The sequence below is a fragment of the Chenopodium album genome, chromosome 17 (assembly GCF_948465745.1).
Source record: "Chenopodium album chromosome 17, dcCheAlbu1.1, whole genome shotgun sequence".
In the NCBI taxonomy this organism is placed as follows: Eukaryota; Viridiplantae; Streptophyta; class Magnoliopsida; order Caryophyllales; family Amaranthaceae; genus Chenopodium; species Chenopodium album.
Genome location: NC_137850.1, coordinates 41,020,633 through 41,041,046, shown reverse-complemented (window position 1 = coordinate 41,041,046; position 20,414 = coordinate 41,020,633).

The window sequence follows — 20,414 nt, the reverse complement described above, 5'->3', positions numbered from 1 at the left end:
ACCTTGCTGGGTCTGGAACTGATCTGCTGGATTCGCCCATCCCAGCAGTGGCCTTCAGCGACCAGATCCTCGCCCTATCTACTTCGGAAAGGCCAGCAAAATTGCCGAAGTAGGCTGCAGCACCTTCTCGATTCTGGCCCTAGATGAGATCCCAGATGTGATCTGGAATTGGAATGCGGGGGGCCGAGAAGCCCATTTCTCCAGAATGCAGCGTCTGGAAAGAAGGAAAGGATGACGATGGAGCTTCCTGAGCCTTAGATGGCTCAGCTTCTTCCTCCTTCTCAGCAGAGTCAATTATTATGACATCTGCTTCCTCTTCAGGGGTGAGGACGAAAGCCTCAACCTCTCTTGCAATATCAGCTGTGAAACCCTCAGTATCGGGCTTCACAGCATCTTCAGCATCGTGCTCCATAGCACTCTCCTGAACCTCTTCCTGGACCCCTCCCTTCGGATCGGGATTTTTCTGATCCACCTCCATCTCAGGAGGTGGTGAAGGGGTCTTCGGTGGTGATTGGGGTGGTGGCTGAGGAACCCTTGGCGATCCACCGCCTTCCTCAGGTTCCCTTATTTCGATGCCGACGGGCCTCGGCCTCGTCTGGAAGTCGTGAGGGCCGATGTTGGCCATCCTTCGTCTTCTTTTGAGAAGAGGCTACTCGTCCATGTCTGACTCTTCAGATTCTTCTTGTATTTGATCTTCGGGACGAGCAGGGGCTTTCCCTTCTCTTTGTCTTTTGCTCTCTTCAGACTGCAAAAGACAGGGGGTCAGGAAGAATATGAGTACAAAAAAAAAAAGCTGAAAAGCTAAGTCTAAAAACTCACCGAGGTCTTCAGCAAAGCCTCGTCTTCTTCCTCAGCGGCCCTAGCTGCTGATGCTGCTTCTTCAGCTGCTCTAGAAGATTCTTCTCCTCCTTCACAAGCTTCGATAGCTCGTGCAACCTCTTCGGTTGTACGAGCAGCTTCAAGCTCCTCGTCCAACAGCTGGCACCAGGGATCTCGCTTTTTCCACCAAGGTTTTTGCCGCTGGTAGAGGGCAGAAGCTTCAATTTGAAAGTGAGCTGAGTCTAGATGAACGTCTCGATCCTTCGGCTCAGTGATGGAGGGGCCCGGGTTAGAATGGTCCTCCCTTGGTCAACGCCGAGACGCTCGTAGTCTATTCTGGCAGTGACCTCGTTCAGCTCTGAACACAGAAAATGAGCAAAAGTTAGTTCAGCAACATCAAAATGCTGGATAGATTATAAGTGCGAAAGCAAAAAAAATAAAAAGAAAAGGCTTCGGCCCCAGCCGAAGGAGCTTACCATCTTTAAACTTTCGGCTGAGGCCGACAGCAGCAAGCATATGCTCCTTGAAGACATAATGGTTGTCTGGGAGCCAGGTTGCTGGAATTGTTTTCAGTCGGCCGATCCCCCCTGGGTTATCCATCTTCCCAAAGATACTGGCCTGATGGAGGTTGAAGTCTCCTTGGTCATCGTTTTCCAAGGGGCCCAGGCTGAGCATCTCTGGGTCAGGCTCTGAGAGATATCGGGGGGCGCTGAAGACGTAAGGGTGGTCAGGATCTGTGGGTGCCCTAACCAAGATCCATTGGCCTCTCCAGTCTTTATCTGAAGAATCATTCGGCCACGTTGTCAGGTACTGGGGTCGGGACTCAATCCGATACCACCCAGGACCATGATGTCCATGCCCACTTTGAATATTCGGCACCAGCCGATGAATTTTCTTGAAGCAGTGCATGTTCGGGGTATATTTGAAAAATTTGCAAACCCACATGTAAGTCATCACCCTTCGGATGCTGACTGGCGTTAGCTGGCAGAGGGAGATTTTGTAGTGGATAAGCATGTCTCGGATGAACTCATCCAAGGGGAACCTCAGCCCATACTAAAGCTGTCTCGTGTACACCCCCACATACCCCGGGGGTGGACGATGGATTCTATCAGATGCTAGGGGCATTCGGCACCAATACCCATCGACTTCCATTATGCCGTAGTGCAGCTCAATCTGCTTGGCAAACCGATATTCTTCTGCATGCTCTACCCACCAGGGGTAGGGACAGTTCTTTATCATAGCTGAGGCTACCTCAGCATCCTCCCACTCAGTGAAACCAGGGAGGACATCCCAAAGCACAGCAGGGACACCTTCGTCCTGCCCAGAGGTGCTCGGCCCCTCCGTTCCCTCAGGAGGCGCCGAAGAAATTGGAGTCGCCCTAATCCCTTCAGCAGGGTCAGGCCCCACTCTTTGTCCATTCCATGTCCCAGTCCTGTTCCTAGGATTGGGGATTTGCCTTGCTCTTCTTGGAGCACGGGCTCTGCCTCTTACTCCTCTCACCATTGTTGAGTTTCGAGAAAAAGTCGAAAAAAGGGGAAGGAGTTCGAATTCGAAGAAAAATAAACTAAAATCAAAGGAAATTACCTTAATCTGAAGCGGAATTTGCCGATCTACAAGTTAGTAATGACAAATTTCAGTTTCTAAGCTTAATGCTCGGGGAATTTGCGAAGTTTCGATGCGGGTTCTTGGGTTTTCTCGAGAATTCTGGGTTCGTGTTTGTGAAGAAGTGAGGAGAGATAGTGCGCCTCTTTGATTATATTTCCTGAAATGGGAATTCTGGGAGTCCGCGCTTTAATTTCTCTTAAATACTCCACTAAGTAACCGTTAAACACACGTTCCCTTGGTTAACCGCCCATTATCCGTCCAACTTCCACAATTATCCATCCAGCCGCCGTTATTTCATTAATTGCGGTTTTAAATTCAAATTTTTTGGATTAATTAAATCATTTACTTCCCTCCTTTTTTCTGATTAATTAAACCCGACCCGTCATACTTCCAAATCGGGTCTGGGGGGTAAGTTTTTTGGGTCCAATTTAGTCCAATTGGGCCTAGTCATTAAATGATCCAATTAAAAGCCCAAGGTCAAGGATCAACCCTCCAATTGTGCTAAGGTCAAGATCAGTCCACAAGGCAAGTCAATTGGGCCAAGGCCCACTTCTCCCATATATGCAAAGGTATAAAAGCCATCAATATCACATTTGTACATGGATACACAAAAAAGCCTCAAGCAATTAATTCTCTTGCATAGCTTTCTCTCTCTACACATTATACTGACTTTAGCATCGGAGGGGCCTTCCTCGGCAACACCCCCGAGGCTAGTTTACGTGTGTTTGCTGTGCAGGAAACCCTCGGCCCAACATCACTTGGACCGAGCCCAGTCTTCACCACTTCTCTGGACCTTCGGCAAGGTCCCATTGTTTTCACACGAAACAACAACAATGATTGGGAAAACAACTCTAAACATTTTTTTAGAAAGACTCACTACCATCCAGCTCTACAAGTGTAAGGGTCTGTTCTGATTTACTGAACTGAATTGAACTAAACTGAACTGAAATGAATATTTTATGATCGAAGGAAATTAGGAAGTGAACTGAAATTAAGCTGAAGAGAACATGTCGACTAACATTTGTGATATGTTTTCGTGATATTATCAAGCTGCTTTCTACTCTATTGCTGAAATGATTTGTTTCTTTAATGGTAATATGAAATTAAGAATTGTTTTGCTTATGGATGGAATTAAGAGCTATGAGGTTTTGCTAAACAAGTTTTTCATTTCAAAATCAAACATTATTGTTATGCAAGGCTTGTGGTGTCATTTTTTTAGTTCTTTTTCAAATGAATTGTTCATGTGTGGAAAGGAAGCTTGTGCGTTCCAATGGTGCGCCACATGAAAATTGTATATATATATATATATATATATATATATATATATATATATATATATATATATATATATATATATATATATATATATATATATATATAGATAAAGATGTGCCCTATAAAAAAAAGGTAAACATATGCCGTTGATTTGAAAATATTATACTTCGTATTAAGTAATAGTTTTAGAAAATAAAATCTCACATATACTTCCCTATAAACATGGGCACGGGCCGTGCCGGCACGCGGGCGGCACGGGCCCGGCACGACTCCGGCACGGCGGCCCACCTGTGGGCCGTGGGCCGTGCCGTGAACAAAAATCCGGATTCTGGCACGGGCACGGCACGTGGCACGGCGGGTGGCACGGTGGCCGGCACGACCCGCCGGCACGGCACGTGGCACGGCCAGGCACGGCACGTGGCACGGCGGGTGGCACGGTGGCCGGCACGACCCGCCGGCACGGCACGTGGCACGGCCAGGCACGGCCCGGCACGGCACGGCCCGTGCCTTACCGTTGTTCTAGCCGTTTATGGCCGTTTTCCAACAGCTCTAAAACGGCTAGTTTCCCCCCCTTTTCCCACCCAAATTCCCTATAAATACCTCATATTTTCCTCCAAAAATATCACAATTCATCAAATCATCTATTCTCTCTTATTCTCTAATATTCTTACTCTTAAATTCTCAATTCTCAAATTCCTACAAATCATACAATCTTGCTCTCTTTTGTGAAAAGAAAAAAAAAATTCCTACTCTCTTATAAATTTTACATTTTTACTATTATTACTTTTATTAGTCTACTACCAAAAAAAAAAAAAAATTGTTATATTTACATTCGGGAAATTAAAAATTCGGAAAATTATAAGTTCGAGAAATTATAAATTTGGGAAAGCATTGAAGCGTCATTGTAAGATCTAACTCAACTTTATTTTAATTTGTTATTGTTATTGTTATTATTATTGTTATTATTATTATTATTATTATTATTATTATTATTATTGTATTCTTGGAACTACTTAATTATATAAAAACTACTTTCTATTTTAATTGTGGGTTATTTGGATTGTTGAAATCTGTCTAAGGCGGGATTTGGGCTCTGGACAACGTCGCTCCTAACCTCTCCTACCTGGGATCTCATTGATCCAAGTAATCTACTATTATTATAATTATTTTTAAAAATTTAATTTATATAAAAAGTACTTACTAATTAATTCTTATTGTTATTGTTATTATTATTGTTGTTAATTGTTACTTTGTTATTGTTAGTTGTGTTATTATTATTAATTAATCATGGCATCAAACCCGAACGTTTCCTCCTCCTCTAGAAAAGCCAAGTCAAAACGTAGGGAATCACCAAACCCAAACACTTCAATGTATATGCCCCCCCCCCCCTAACATGCCCTTTCCCTCTCCTAACATGCCCTTTCCAAACACTTCCACCCCTTTCTTTCATCCCCAAAACACGGGAGGGCAAGAACAAATGGATGATATGGCTCCTTGGACCCAATTTCAACAAACCCAATTTCAACAATATGAATTTCCTTTTCCTCCTCCTTCTCAAGGTAGCCAAACACAAGCCTCCGGGTCGAGTGAACCATCCACCCAAAATCCTAACATATTAGAGTGGTGCACCGAAGAGGATTTTGCTCAAACCAAAAGAAAGAGTGAATGTTGGGCACATTATCAATTAAGTAAAGATGGAAAAAAATGCAAGTGTCGGACTTGTGGTAAAATTTTCTCGGCCGATACCAAGGGAGGGACGGGACACCTTACTAGACATACAAAAAAATGTGGTGGACCATCTAGTGATCCAACCCAACCTAAAATTTCTCAATTCCATCCACAAGGTTTCATTTACAATTACGAGAGAGATAGGGATGAACTTGGGAGAATGATTGTACATGCAGAACAACCTTTTCTTTTCGCCGAAAATGATGCCTTCAACAACTATATTAACCGAGCACTACAACCAAAACACAAAAAAATCTCCCGAAAAACCGTTCGATCTGCTGCCATGAAGACTTATCTAGAGTACAAATTGAAATTAGTAAATGAATTAGCTAATCTTCCTAGTAGAGTTTCTTTAACCGCCGATGCATGGGATGGTGGGTACGGACTTCACTATTTATGTGTTACTTGTCATTGGTTAGATAATGAGTGGATGTTACAAAAACGCATCATTCATTTCAAAATGCTTGAATACCCTCATACCGGTCTTAACATTTCACATCATTTAATGGAAGCCATTGATGCATATAGTCTTAGGGATAAAATCATGTCTATGACTTTCGATAATGCAACTTCTATGACATATAGTGCGAATTTGGTCAAATCCCAATTGAACGATGTTATATTATATGGAGATGCACTTCATGTTAGATGCATTTGTCATGTTCTTAACTTGTGTGTGAAGGATGGAACAGAAGCAATTGGTCCATTTTATCACAAAATAAGGAATGCTATTATGTCTATTAATAGCTCTAACATGAGATATCAAGAATGGAAAGGTTTTTGCAGGCAACAACGGATAAAAACCATAAAAATAGCACCGGATTGTCCAACTAGGTGGAACTCCACCTATGAAATGTTGAGTCGGGCAATCGAGTACAAGGTTCATTTAACACTTTTTTATAATATGAAATTTCCACAAAATGCTTTACTAGAAGATGATTGGGCTAATTGTGAAAAATATATGCAGTTTTTACAATTACTATATGGTATGACACATTGTTTTTCTTCTATATATAATCCTTGTGCTCATTCTTTTCTTAGCAATGCATGTTTACTTGCACAACTTTTTGCGGAACACCGATCACAACATGTTTATCGTGGATATCTTCCATCCATGGAGGATAAATGGCGTAAATATTACACCGATATTCCTGTGATTTATATTTTTGCTTCTATTTTAGATCCTAGACAAAAATATGATGGCACCTTTTTATTAATTGATATTTATTATAGTAACATGAATTTTGAAGATGATGTTGAAACTTTTAAGAATAAGGTGACGGATGAGTTTTTTAATTTATATAGAGTTTATGAAAGTAAATATGGAACCGTGTCTCGATTTGCCCCTTCTCAAACATCCAAAAATGTAAGTAAACGGGCCAAAGGTTTATTTGCACAAGCTGCTAACTTGATGTCTAAGTATTCAGGTACAGAATCATCATCATCTAGGAGAACACAAAGCGTTGTTTCGGAGTTGCAAATGTACTTAAGTTACGACTTCATGAAAGGCATGGACGATGAAGAGAAGTTTGGCCTCGACATCCTCGATTGGTGGAAATCACAAGCCGTGAAACATCCAATTTTGTCGGCAATGGCTCGTGATATTTTTGCTATCCAAGTCTCCTCCGTTGCTTCCGAAAGAGCTTTTAGTGCGTCGGGAAGAGTTCTAGACGATAGAAGAACAAGACTAATACCCGAAACACTTGAAATGTGTGTTTGCTTCAAGGATTGGTTGGATGCTGAAACTCGTTCTCAAGATCGTACTTATGCACAAAACGACGACGATGAAGGAACGCCGACTTCTTTTAGTTCTCATACTTCTCAATCCACACAATTGGCGGATGAACTTGAACCTCTAGGAAACGAAGACGAAGATGAAGACGAAGGCGAAGACGAAGACGACCAATAATAATTACATGATTACATATTTACATTATACACTATTGTATTCTTTTTGTATTATCGAACTTCGTATTCCGTATAATAAATGAAGTTATTCAATATTCATACACTATTGTACGATTTTTAATTATCATTACTTATTTTGTAATTTTGTATTATTGAATTATCGTACATTCGTACCGGCTACCGTCATATAATAAAATAAGTTATTCTTCAATTTTTTGTGTTTTCGGATTATCGCACTCGTATTTTTTTTTATTATATGCATTGTTGTTTTTAATTCGTTTTTTTTATCATTTATTTTTTTTTAAAAAAAAAAAAAAAAAGAAGGGTGGCACGGTTCGGCCCGCGGCCCGGCACAGCACAGCCCGCTAGGCACGTGGGCCGTGCCGTGCCGTGGGCTGGGGTGTGCCAATTTCAGGCACGGCACGGCACGGCACGGCATGGCCCCCACCCCGGCACGGCCAGGCACGGCCCGCGGCGGCACGGGCACGGCCCGTGCCCATGTTTACTTCCCTACAATGTTTTGCACAAATTATTTCTCATTCAAAACTAAGTTATTTGATACGAGTAAGGGCCTGTTTCGATATACTAAAAACAATTGAACTGATTGGGGCTTAACTGAATAGAGCTGAAATGAATTGTTTACGAGAGAAGGAAATTAGGAACTAAACTAAACTGGCGTCTGTCTCGAGGCGCTGCAAGCGTTTTTCGTTTTTCTAAGCAGAACAGAACAGCCCCTAACATTTGATTACTTTTTTTTTTCCCTGAATTACAACCGGTAAAAGTACCTATTTTTGTGAATTACAACCATCCAAGTTTATTTTAGCAAATTACAACAAAAAAAGTCACCAAACATTTTAAATTATAGTAACCAAAATCCGATTTTCAGCCTTTTATTTTAAACCAAGGGTCTGTTCTATTTAGTTCAGCTCTATTTAGTTTAGTTCAGTTAAGCTCCAATCAGTTCAGTTAAGCTTCAATCAATTTAGTTCGGTTATTCCTAATTTCCTTCACTCATAAACAATTCATTTCAGCTCTATTTAGTTCAGCTCAGTTCAGCTCCAATCAGTTCAGTTCAGTTCTTCCTAATTTCCTTCATTCATAAACAATTCATTTCAGCTCTATTTAGTTTAGTTTAGTTCAGTTCACTTCTTCCTAATCTCCTTCACTCATAAACAATTCATTTTAGTTCTATTTAGTTAAGTTCAGTTGAGCTCCATTCAGTTCAGTTCAGTCCAATTCAACTCCAATCAGTTCAGTTCCAATCAATTTAGCCCCAATCAGTTTAGTTCAGTTCCAATGAGTTCAGTTTAATTCAATCCAGTTCAGTAAATCGAAATAGGTTTTAAGGCAACCACTTATTTTTGGGTACTCCCTCTGTTTTTATTTTTTATTTTTTTATTTGTTGTAGTTTGACTATTGATATCTTTAATTGTCTATTAGTAAAATTTATAACAAAATTATATTATGAAACTAGACATTATGACTAATATAATGATATATTATATAATACTATTTATTTATTTTATGGAGGTGAAAAAATTAAGTCTACCATGGTATATGAATTGTGCAAAAATCAAAGTGACGCATTTAAAAAAAACGGAGGGAGTATTTAACAAATTCAAATTATTAAAAAAAGAAAAAGAATGCAGCTTAAAAAATTGAAAAATAACAACAACTTTAAATAAATAAAATATTTCTAATTTATAAAATGTATATTCTCTACAATCTTTAATCGTTAATCTTTAAAATGCATTGTTCATTTCCTACTAAAATAGGATTTTAAATTTCAAAATAAAGATACTCTATATTAAAGTATCCCATCTATAATAATTTGATAACATAATTAGATATTAAAATGTATATACAATCTTATACATAGTAGTAATTTATAAAAATATTTTTTTCCTGTAAATATCTGAGCATTGCTCGGGTAAAGAACTAGTTTTAAACTAAGGCGACCTCTTATTTTTGGGTGTTTAACAAATTCAAATTATTTTTGCTAATTTAAATTAATCTTCGTACAAATTGAGTTCTATTGGACCTTTATGGCTTTATTTTCATCTCAGAATAATTTTATTGGGCCTTTAGGTTGGGCCTGAGTAGGGTGGCCTAAAGGAGTTTGGGTACCTTACGGCTTACGCGTTTTAGTGAAATTTAGGCACACAAGTTTATATCATCTTATCATCATCCAACACGCTTTGGGCCGTTGGATTTGGTCCTTGTACAAATCAATGGTAGATTTTTTTAGTGTATGATGCCTTCTTGTTGAATGCTGGCAATCTAGCTCTTTGATTAAATTAAGTAGACATTTGAATCTACAATTATGTGTGATATAAGATGTTGTAACTTGTAAGTCACGATATCGATCGGATTAGAATCTCGTATGAAACCCTGAGTATTATGAACTAGTAACGTATGTAACAACCAAATTCGAATAGAGATAGTAACTCTAGTAAGTACGATTTTAATCTTAATCATTTTTTGTACTCCTTATGTGTGAAGACATACCGCTTTGATTGTGAATAATATACTACGTATATACTTCCTATGATTAGTAAGCGACTTATGCAGCCAACAAGGTAGAATGTGAAAACTTTTGTTTCAGAAATGAATCAATGAAGTAATGAAATATGAATGAATAAGTCAGTGTAAGCAATACAACAATGCTTTGATTTGCAACAGTATGTTGTATGTTGTCTCAAAAGAAGTTAAACTAGTCATCAATCATCATAAAAAATATGTCAACAATACCATTCACTAACGATATGAGTTTCAAATTATGCACTCTGATGCCTGCAGCTGATAAATGTCATTCAAGAAACAACACAGATTAACTACTAGAAAGGCACAATATTTGTGTGCAAGAAAGAGCAAAACACAACCCTGAAGCTAGTACATTAATCAACAAAGTAGCTAGGCTCAAATCTGATAATTATATACTCTCAAGTCCTTAAGCTATATCCGAATTCAGTTATCACATTAGTAGTTCAATAAAAATAATGTGACTAAGGGCCTGTTCTCTTCAGCTTAATTTCAGTTCAGTTCAGCTTCAATCAGTTCAGTTCAATAATTTCATTCCAGCTCTATTCAGTTCAGTTCAGTTCATCTCCAATCAGTTCAGTAAATCAAAACAGGCCCTAATTGTTCGAAATGTTGAAGTAATGTAAACACATACTTTCTTTGTTTGAATTCAGTTCATCAATTTTGAAATTTATAAACAGTAAAAAAAATTCAAGTTGAAGTCAAAGCCTCAAAGGTATGTAAAATGTAATTTAGTTTGTGTTAGCTTTGAATAAGAGCTAAGCTACCAAGGCATTAACTCAGCATTCAATATAGCAGCAAGTATGGATATGCAAGCATTATCTCGTCTAAAAAGTTCTTTCGTTATGGGACAAATAAAAAGGAACGGAGAAAGTAACATACATACTTCGTTCCAGTATGTTACTGTTTGAATAAGTTGAACCTAATATAATCTCAAAATCAAATCAATACTTAAGATCGGTCAATAAATAGCATAGGTACGGTACATGTATCTTGCATTCTTGCCACATGTTACGTTCCATTATATTGCTTGTTCGTTCATTCTCCTAAGAGAAGCATAAACTTAATAGAGAGATCATGATTATGTTCGTTGCCTTAATTAGATCATCGCACTATGTACGGTACATCTTTTGCCTCAATCTTTGTAAGCAATTTATAGGCCAAAGAAAATCAAATCAAGGAACTTCCTTAGGATTGAAGTAGTTTACTAGCTTTGACTATTGTTGTACTACAATAGAATATCCTTTGAAGATCCCAACACCACTACTAATTCAAAATCATTGCGTCTCAATGTCCCATATATAACTTATGGTTATATAGATTAGTTATTTATATTTTATTAAATGTAAATTAATTATTTATGTATTTCTTCAACCGAAAGCAAAAATATGTATGTCAAAAAGGCTAAATAGAGAATTAGTGAAGGCCCTATTTTTTTGAGTTTCTAGGGAAAGCAGAGTAAGTGTAAGCAGAGCCGATTGAGTCAGCTGAGTCGGGCAGAGCATATTTTAGTAAAGCATAACATATTTCAACAGAGCAAAGCAGTACTAAAGAATAGCGCCAAAATCAATTAATGAATATTTTCTAAGGCAAGAAAACGACTTTGATCAGACCTCAACATGTATGATTTTATGGTTTATGTATGAATTGGTTCTTTATCCGGCTTGATTTTATGCACATATATGTAGATGATGAAAGCATGCAATTAGTAATAATACATAAAATTAAATTAACAAATGAGATGTTAAAATCAACAAATACAAGGATTGAAGTCAAAGGTTCACTTTTCAATTTTAAAATAGTACTTTTCATCATTATTAGCATGTAACATACTAACATTACATGTTAAATAGCATGCTCTTTTACCCTTGATTTCTTAAAATGTAGGGTCAATTGGTCAAGGAAACTCATTCCTTGGAATACAATAATTTTTACAACGTATTTTTTAGCAATGGACGTGAATGGCATAACTCATAAATGCCCAATGTGGAATCACTTTACTTATCCACGCAAAAAAAATTTATTTATTCTAGAATAACTTTTACTGTAACCCCCAGGCCCCCACCATTTAAAATAAGGTAATGCTATATACAGCCCATAGCATTTAATATACTTCTTTTTTTAGTATTAAGTTGGAAATTTATCAACAATTCACAAGTAAATCCATGAAATAAATGCTTATTTATTGTCTTTTCTTTTCATTTTTAGCTTTTTATTTGTAGCCCTTATCCTTTTCCTTTAAAATATACTTGAAATTAAGAACAAGAAAATTATGGAGCATTAGTTGTGGTACATTAACTTTTACTTGTATTCACCAAATACTTGATTTTTACTTATTAGGACTAATTTTAATTGTAAATTGTACTTTAATAGTCCTCAAATTAACCTTTATTTGAACTATTTTCCGTAATATTTTCCGTAAAATAAGCGAAAGAATTGAATATGAACATAACCCGGGCCTAAGACAAACCCACAAAATGCTTAGATCAACTGATAAGGAATTTGCTCTACCTTCCAAGATCTCGGAATTGAGAGCTTGAGACTTGAGAACACAACAATACAATGCTTATTAGGAGAGCTTTCTCCTCAATTAGAGCCTGACTAGCTCATCTCAAATTTAGATTAGTCGGAGTCTAGCAAGTAGGCTTTGGATTAGCTAGTGAGTATGCTAGCATAACAGGGCCTTAGATTGATGACGAATAGCACAATTCTGGATAATGAAAAGAGGATTTTTTTTCGATGTTAAATCAATGTTACGTTCAATGAGTACTGAACGATTCAAATAAAGTTACTGTATATTTTTTTTGAGTTTAGATAGTCACAAGACATATAATGAGAATCAATCTTAATATCGCTCCTACACTAAAAGGTCGGAAAGCACTAACCACTTAAGTTATTTGTCACTTGCATAAACTGTACTCCGTATTATTATTGTACTATGTATTAAAGTGAAGAATCATAACCTGGCGACCTGTACGGTTGTACTCAAGCGGCAGGGCTGTCCAACTGTAGAAACCTGAAGTAAAATTAAGTTGCATGGCTGTTGTTAACGGTTTACCAGCAGCTGCTATTCTGCTGCCCATGTTGCACCCTACGCTCTACTCGTGTGTTCATTTTCTGACTTTCTTCTTCTTTCAACTTCAACTTTGTCCAATGGACCCATCATATCTCTAACATTGATTTCCTTTCAACAAGTCAAAAGAGTTTTTTTAAAAGTACCGGACAAATTTAAATAGATTGATACTCCCTCCGTCTTAAACAGAAGTACATACTCTGTATGTTTTAACCGATTCAAATTATTTTGACACATTTATGATGCATTAAAAAGACTTAAGGTGGTATATATATGGTATGCATATTAGACCTGAAATTGAAATTTCGTCTATATTACTACTTTTTTGTGACTCTTTCTACAAAATGAAGAAAAAAGTAGAGGAAGTGAGAATGAGTGAATGTTTCACATCCTACATTGAGAAAAAATTCGAGTGAAAATTTTGTCATATAAGATAATGCGACAATTAAACTAGAATGAAAACGGATGTCAAATTTTAAACAAATTCGGTTTATAAAATAAGTTTATGATGGTGTGTTAATTAACCATATTGATGAATTCACATGCCTAAAATGAGATGAATCGAGCTTGAAGCCTAAACACCCTAAACCAACACGATAGTTACAATTACAACTTCTTTTTTTTTTTTTTTTTTTTTAACCTTTGTATGCCCGTAAAATATTTATATGTGCACAACGTTGATGATTTGAGATTTGAGACTTGATTTATACTCCGTATATGTTATTAGTGCATACTTAGTCGAAGTAATGCTTAAAGTGAGGCCTAATTGACCCTATTTAAATGTCTACTGATCCACTAAAATCTTATTTGTGTTAAATTTCAATTTGACTGAATATAATTGACAAATAAAAAAAGTTCTAGCTTAAATTACGGCCCTCACCTTTGTGCACAATGTGTGTTGATCATACGAACGTGAGAAGGTCAAATCAAAGAAGTTAATGTAAACTCTAGAGATCTACTTCCAGTGGGTGTGGATGTCTGTGGTAAAAATCACTTTACATCGTGTATTGCACATTTGCACTCCTATATATATATATATATATAGAATATCTCATGTTTGTATTGCAGTATAACCTATAAAAATATATTAATATTAAAACAAATAAAAAATAGAATAAAAGCATCATATATAGATTAATAATAGTACAAGTATAATGTATATAGAGACACTACAACGAGAAACATTTGTGTAAAATCAGCTTATTATCAATTTATCATGACTAGTTTTGTGAGTTATTGTAGGTATGTGACCCTATCCTACTAATCTTAGGATCTTTTTCCTCTCAACTCAACTTACATATAAAGTAGTTTGTAATGATAATACGATCTCATCTAACAAAGATACAGAAAATCAGATATAAGATACAATATATTTGGAAAAAAAAAAATGTTTTTTTCACAAACTTTCATATGTGGCTAGCCATATAGTGTGGCCAACCATCATGGGAGTTACTTTTTAGTGCCATAGGGGTTACTCACTCGGTCAAGGTTACTAAGTCGGTTAGGGGTTACTTGGTCGGTTATGGGTTACTCGCTTAGTCAGGGGTTACTCGGTCAGGGGTTAAGTCGGTCAAGGGCTACTCACTCAGTCAGGGGTTATTACTAAGGGTCTATTCTCTTCAGCTTAATTATAGTTCAGTTCAATTCAGTTCAGTTCAAGTCCAATCAATTCAGTTCAGTTTAGTTCAGTTTAGCTCAATTCAGTAAATCAGAACATGCCCTAACTCGGTCAGGGATTACTTGGTCGGTTTAGATTACTTGGCCAATTAGAGGTTACTCGGTCAGAGATTACTTGTCGATCGAGGATTACTTAGTCCGTGTCAGCAAGCCACACACAAAAGTTGTTGATTTATTTTTATTTTTTTGTTATCATTTCACCCCATTATTCCTACCATTTGAGAAGTAAAAGAAAAGATAAACAAAGATCAGTGGTTCTCTCGAGGCTATTCCCAATATTTGATTTACTTTCGTAATTCAAATCATGTTAAGCTTTGCTAATCCACTAGTTTGGACACTGGTCTAGTGGTCTTCCAATTCCATTGATGTCACTTAATTTAAGGCAGTTGACTTAATGACTTTTGACATCAGATAGAAGTATAGAGCTACCAAATGCCATGCATGTAACATAATCATGAATTCATGGTCCACGTCACCGGTTTGCTGTTAATGAGTATATCTATATGCACTTTTCCTACCCTAATACTATATTTGTACTTTTCCAACAATATGTAACTACACTGCCTACATTGCCTTTTTTACATTCAAATATATTTTCTCTTTCTCTATCCTTAAAATAAAATATATTACTGGTCTGTTCACATTTACAGAACTGAATTGAAGTGAACTGATTGGAGCTGAACTGAACTGAATTGAACTGAACTGATTGGAGCTGAACTGAATTGAATAGAGTTGAAATAAATATTTTATGTGAAAAGGAAATTAGGAGTTGAACTGAACTGATTGAAACTGAACTGAACTGAATTGAAATTAAGGTGAAGTGAATAGGTCCTACTTATATAGTAATATAATAAAATTAAGTATTACATAGTACTCCCTTTGAAGTAAAATATTGTTGGATAAGTATTAATTTTATTTTATTTATCAACTTATGCCGAGTGATTTTTACTAATAGAAAGCTATACAAAGTTATCATGAGCTGGTAAACGTAAATACATACGTGATAGTCATGACTCATGAGAAACACAAATTTTTATAGTATTTGACCAATCATATTATTAGTTGATGGTTTGCCCACTTATATGATAATAAATTGAGTTTGGGGTTTACAGCGATGATCAACTCAGATTAACTTAACAAAGAGGGGTTACTCCAATACAGAAATAGGGTAACTAACCTTTATAAACAAATTGAGTTATTCTTTTAATAGTCAAAGCAAAAGGGCATGAATTACTCGAATTGAATTACCAAATTGAGTTACTTTTTCTTTAATTAATTGATGTTACTCATATAATATAATGAATTGAGGTTAAAATAATATGTACAGATTAAGTTGACGTACTTTATGAATAGTTGAGGTTACTAAATTACTAATATGAATATAGTTACTTTTATACACAAATGTGATCACATTATATGACTAGTCACTCTTTCACTTACAACACCTCTTAAGAATTGTAACATATTTTCTTTCTTTAATACCACGAACCCCATGTTATTTTTTAAGAAAAATTAACGATGTATCATAAGTCAAGCATTTTCATAATTATATATATATATATATATATATATATATATATATATATATATATATATATATATATATATATATATATATATATATATATATATATATATATATATATATATATATATATATATATATATATAGTAGTCTAATGAAAAGCATATTATAAAGAATTTTCATATTCATATGCAAAAAAAAAAAAAAAAAAAAACAGAAGTCATTATTAGAAAGGTAATGCCTTTTTTCATTAGAAAGAGTAGCTTATTAAGTGATATAAATATTGTGAGGAGAATAGGAGTAGTAAATTGAAAAAGTGGATGTGAAAGTTGGATGATATAGGGTTGCACAATTGCACATGATAACATGAATAGGTATAGGGCTAAGCCGGCTAACCGCATAAATGTTGTGTGTTGGTATATTCCTTAGCATATCCATCTTCTCTAACAACCCTTTACCACTATTTCATGCCCGGTGCAAACAAATTAAAGATACTTTCATTCATAAATAAATTACTAAAGTTGGGAGTTCTTTGAAATCCTTGCAAATCACTACACATGTAAATACCCTAGGAGTTGTCCCATATCGAAAATTAATTAATCAGCGATGTTCGTCTATAATTTCGATCAATTAAGAAGTTACTAAACAATTTTATTACGTATGGGTTTTTAAAACAAAATCTAGTGAGTTTGAAGAGTTCAGTTCGATCATCTTCCCATATAAAAATGTACATTGTGATCCTACGTATGCTGAAAAAATAATTAAAAAACATAAAAAACAATAAAACATACACATAATATTTAAGTTTAATAATTTTTTAAAAAAATACATAAAGTGTAAACCTAAATTAAATGACTCTCTCAACTTAAACTTCCTTCCACCACCACTCAACAGACAAGAATAGTCTCATTCTTCACCTAACCACCTCAAATGTACATACACACATGTAAGTACAAGCGTATGGCTTACTCCTCCACCATTTGAGATACAGTTCATCATACGTATTTGTAACTCAAAAATTACATTAAAATCAAATTTCCAAATAAAATTGGTAATATATATTATGCATGTAACATCATAACACATTAAAACTAGAGCTGTCAATTCGGGTAAACGGGTCGGGTTTGAGTCGGGTTAGTGTGGGTCGGGTCAATACGGGTTAATGTCATAACATATGTGGGTCGGGTTCGGGTTGGGTCATGCTTGAGTCGGGTCACGTCGGGTCATACATCTTATCGGGTTTGGGTCTGGTTTAGGTCGGGTTAGTAAAAGGTCGGGTTACATTCGGGTCGGGTGAAAAATATGTCGGGTTTAATTCGGGTCTTTACGGGTTTAAACGAGTTAAGGTCGTTCTCGGGTTCGAGTCGGGTTCGGTTCGAGTTAATTATTTACAGGTTATAATCAGGTCGGGTCATTCTCGGGTTCAATTCGGGTTCGGTTCAAGTCAATAATTTGCGGGTTATAATCAAGTCGGGTCATTCTCGGGTTCGAGTCGGGTTCGATTCAAGTCAATAATTTGCGGAAAACGTGTTTCGTCCCTGATATTCGTCCCTAAAAACATTTTGTGAAACTAACCTCTTAAAATTCAAAGTGAAATATTGAAGGAATAGATTTAGGATTCAATTTTCGTTCCAATACCAACAAGAGATAACGAGCTATACATATTGATTCAATAACAAGTCGGGTTGAATTTGGGTCGGATCAATAACAACCCGGGTTGATTCGGGTCGGGTTTGTAATAGGTCGGGTTGAAATTCGAGTTGGGTTTGTAGTAGGTCGGGTTAAATTCGGGTCGGGTTAGGAACAGGTCGGGTTGAATTCGGGTTTTGACGGGTTAAAACGGGTTTGGGTCAATTTCGGTTCAGGTCGGGTTCGATTCAGGTCAATAATTTACGGGTTACATTCGGGTCGGGTTGTCTCTAGGTCGGTTAATGTTCGGGTTCGGGTCTCAAATACTCAGGTCAACTCGGGTCTAGGTTTGGTTTCAGGTCGGGTTAGATCGGATTCGGGTCACCATTTTTTTTCGGGTTCAGACGGGTCGGTTAATAAGTCAGGTTAGGGTCGGTATTTCGAATCGGGTCAGCTTTTGACAGCTCTAATTAAAACTATAAATTAGGTGATCATATATGAATTAAATGGTGTATCGTGTATGATCCTAAAATAGGTGAAGATATGGTCGGCACACCAAAAATCCTACAAAATTGATAAATCCATGTTCAAAGGGCAGTATTGCCTTGGGCCCCAAACTCACCTCAAAATAGAATATTCACCATGGGATTTGGAGGTCCACCTTTAACATTAGATTTTATTTTCCCTATTTTCTTTCATAATTCTTAACTTTAATTTCGTTATCAATTCTTCAAAAATTCATTATCTAATAATCAAATTCTAAAATAAAATTATACTCCGTAGTTATTACTAATTCGTAAGTCAAGTAAATTTGAGGTTAGATTTTAAAATATAACGGTTGAATAATATACTTGCATGTTGCCGTCTTTAATTGCATTTATAAAAATTATACACAACTAAGCATGGTAAAAATTATACACAAAGTCCCTCGTATAGGGTCCCGTAGTCCTTGTCTAGGGTTTGTTTTTGTATTGCGAAGTCAAATTTATACCCAATTTAATCTGCTCTTTATGCAATTAAGAACTCAAATCAGCCATAGTAATCATGGAGGATGAAATAATTAAGCAATTGGAGAAATTTCAACTGACTAACGAGGAAGATACCGTGATTGGAGGTGAGTCTTCGATTTGCGATGATGAGGATACGAAGGTTCAATTGGAATTAATATTGGTGGGGAAACTATGGACAATTAAGCCTTTCAATGTGGAGGCGATGAAGAGAACACTGATGAATGTCTGGCGATTACAAAATAATGTAGCTATTAGGATGATTGAAACAAACCTCTTTGTGTTTCAATTTTTTAACCTGGATGATAAACATAGAGTTTTGGAAGGAAGACCCTGGTTCTTTGATGATAAAATCCTGATTCTGAAGGAGATTAGCGGGGATGAACAACCGTCCGAGGTACGCTTCACGCATTCACCTATGTGGATTCGATTGAAGGATGTTCCATTTAATAAACGATCTGTAGGTGTGATGAAGGAGATAGGGGAGTTTCTTAGAGGATTTATTGAGTTTGATGATTCTGATCCGATTGGATGGGGAGAGTGTATGAGAATTAAAATCATGGTGGACATTAATAAACCTTTGCGGAGGGGGATGAGACTTGCTAATGGACCTAATTCTTCAAGATGGATTGATATCCAATATGAGAGATTAGCAGACTTCTGCTTTTTCTGTGGGATGTTGGATCATACAGATAGAGAATGTCAGAAGAAGGAGGATGCAAAGGAGTTGGAGGAAGTAGTATATCAGTATGGACCATGGCTTCGTGCGTCACCATGGAAACAAGCTCGGGTGCCGAATATGCTCCGTGAGAATGAGGCTAAGTGGATGTCCGATTTGAAGATGAATAAAGGGGGTCGAACACCACTATATAATGATCCTAGGGTGATTAAACTTGGTCCCCCTGGGGTAGCTCGTAAATTACTCTTTGCTGCTCAATCCCCATCAAGTCCGACTGAAGCTCCTAAGGTGCGTGAATCGAAGCTGATGGCTGTGATGAACGAATCGAATACAGGGCTTGTGTTAAGAGCTAAAGGGGTTATTGAGGATGTATTGGAGAAGGAGAAAAGGGCGTGTGAGAAGGATGGGGTGGGGGGAATAAAAAGGATGAGGGATCGATGTCCCAACCTTTATTAGAGGGGACTATGTCTATTCATGATTTGGGCAGAGAGGTGCAGGGGAGTGACAATACTCTTTTAGTGGAGAAACAAGGTTTTGTATTGGGGAGTGGAACGACGGGGACTGTGGGATAGTGAGGTTCCAATGGAGACAGATATACTGTGTGAAAAAGGAGGTAAAAGAAAATATGGGGATGAAACTGATTGTGAGGAGGGTGAAGGTGATATAAGTAAGGTGGGAAAGAAAGCTAAGGTGACATCATTTGTAAATTCTGGAGACAGATTAAATCAAGTAGAGGGTGATGGGTTGAACCACACCCTCGAACAGCAATGAAAATCCTCAGTTGGAACGTCCGAGGGTTGGGCAACTCTGGGACGGTTAAGGCTCTCCGGGAACGATGTTGGAGAGAGAGGCCCAATATTGTCTTCTTAATGGAGACAAAAATTGATGATTGGAGTTTGGAGAGAGTTCGAAATATTTGTGGTTATGTGAATGGTATTTGTTTGAGTA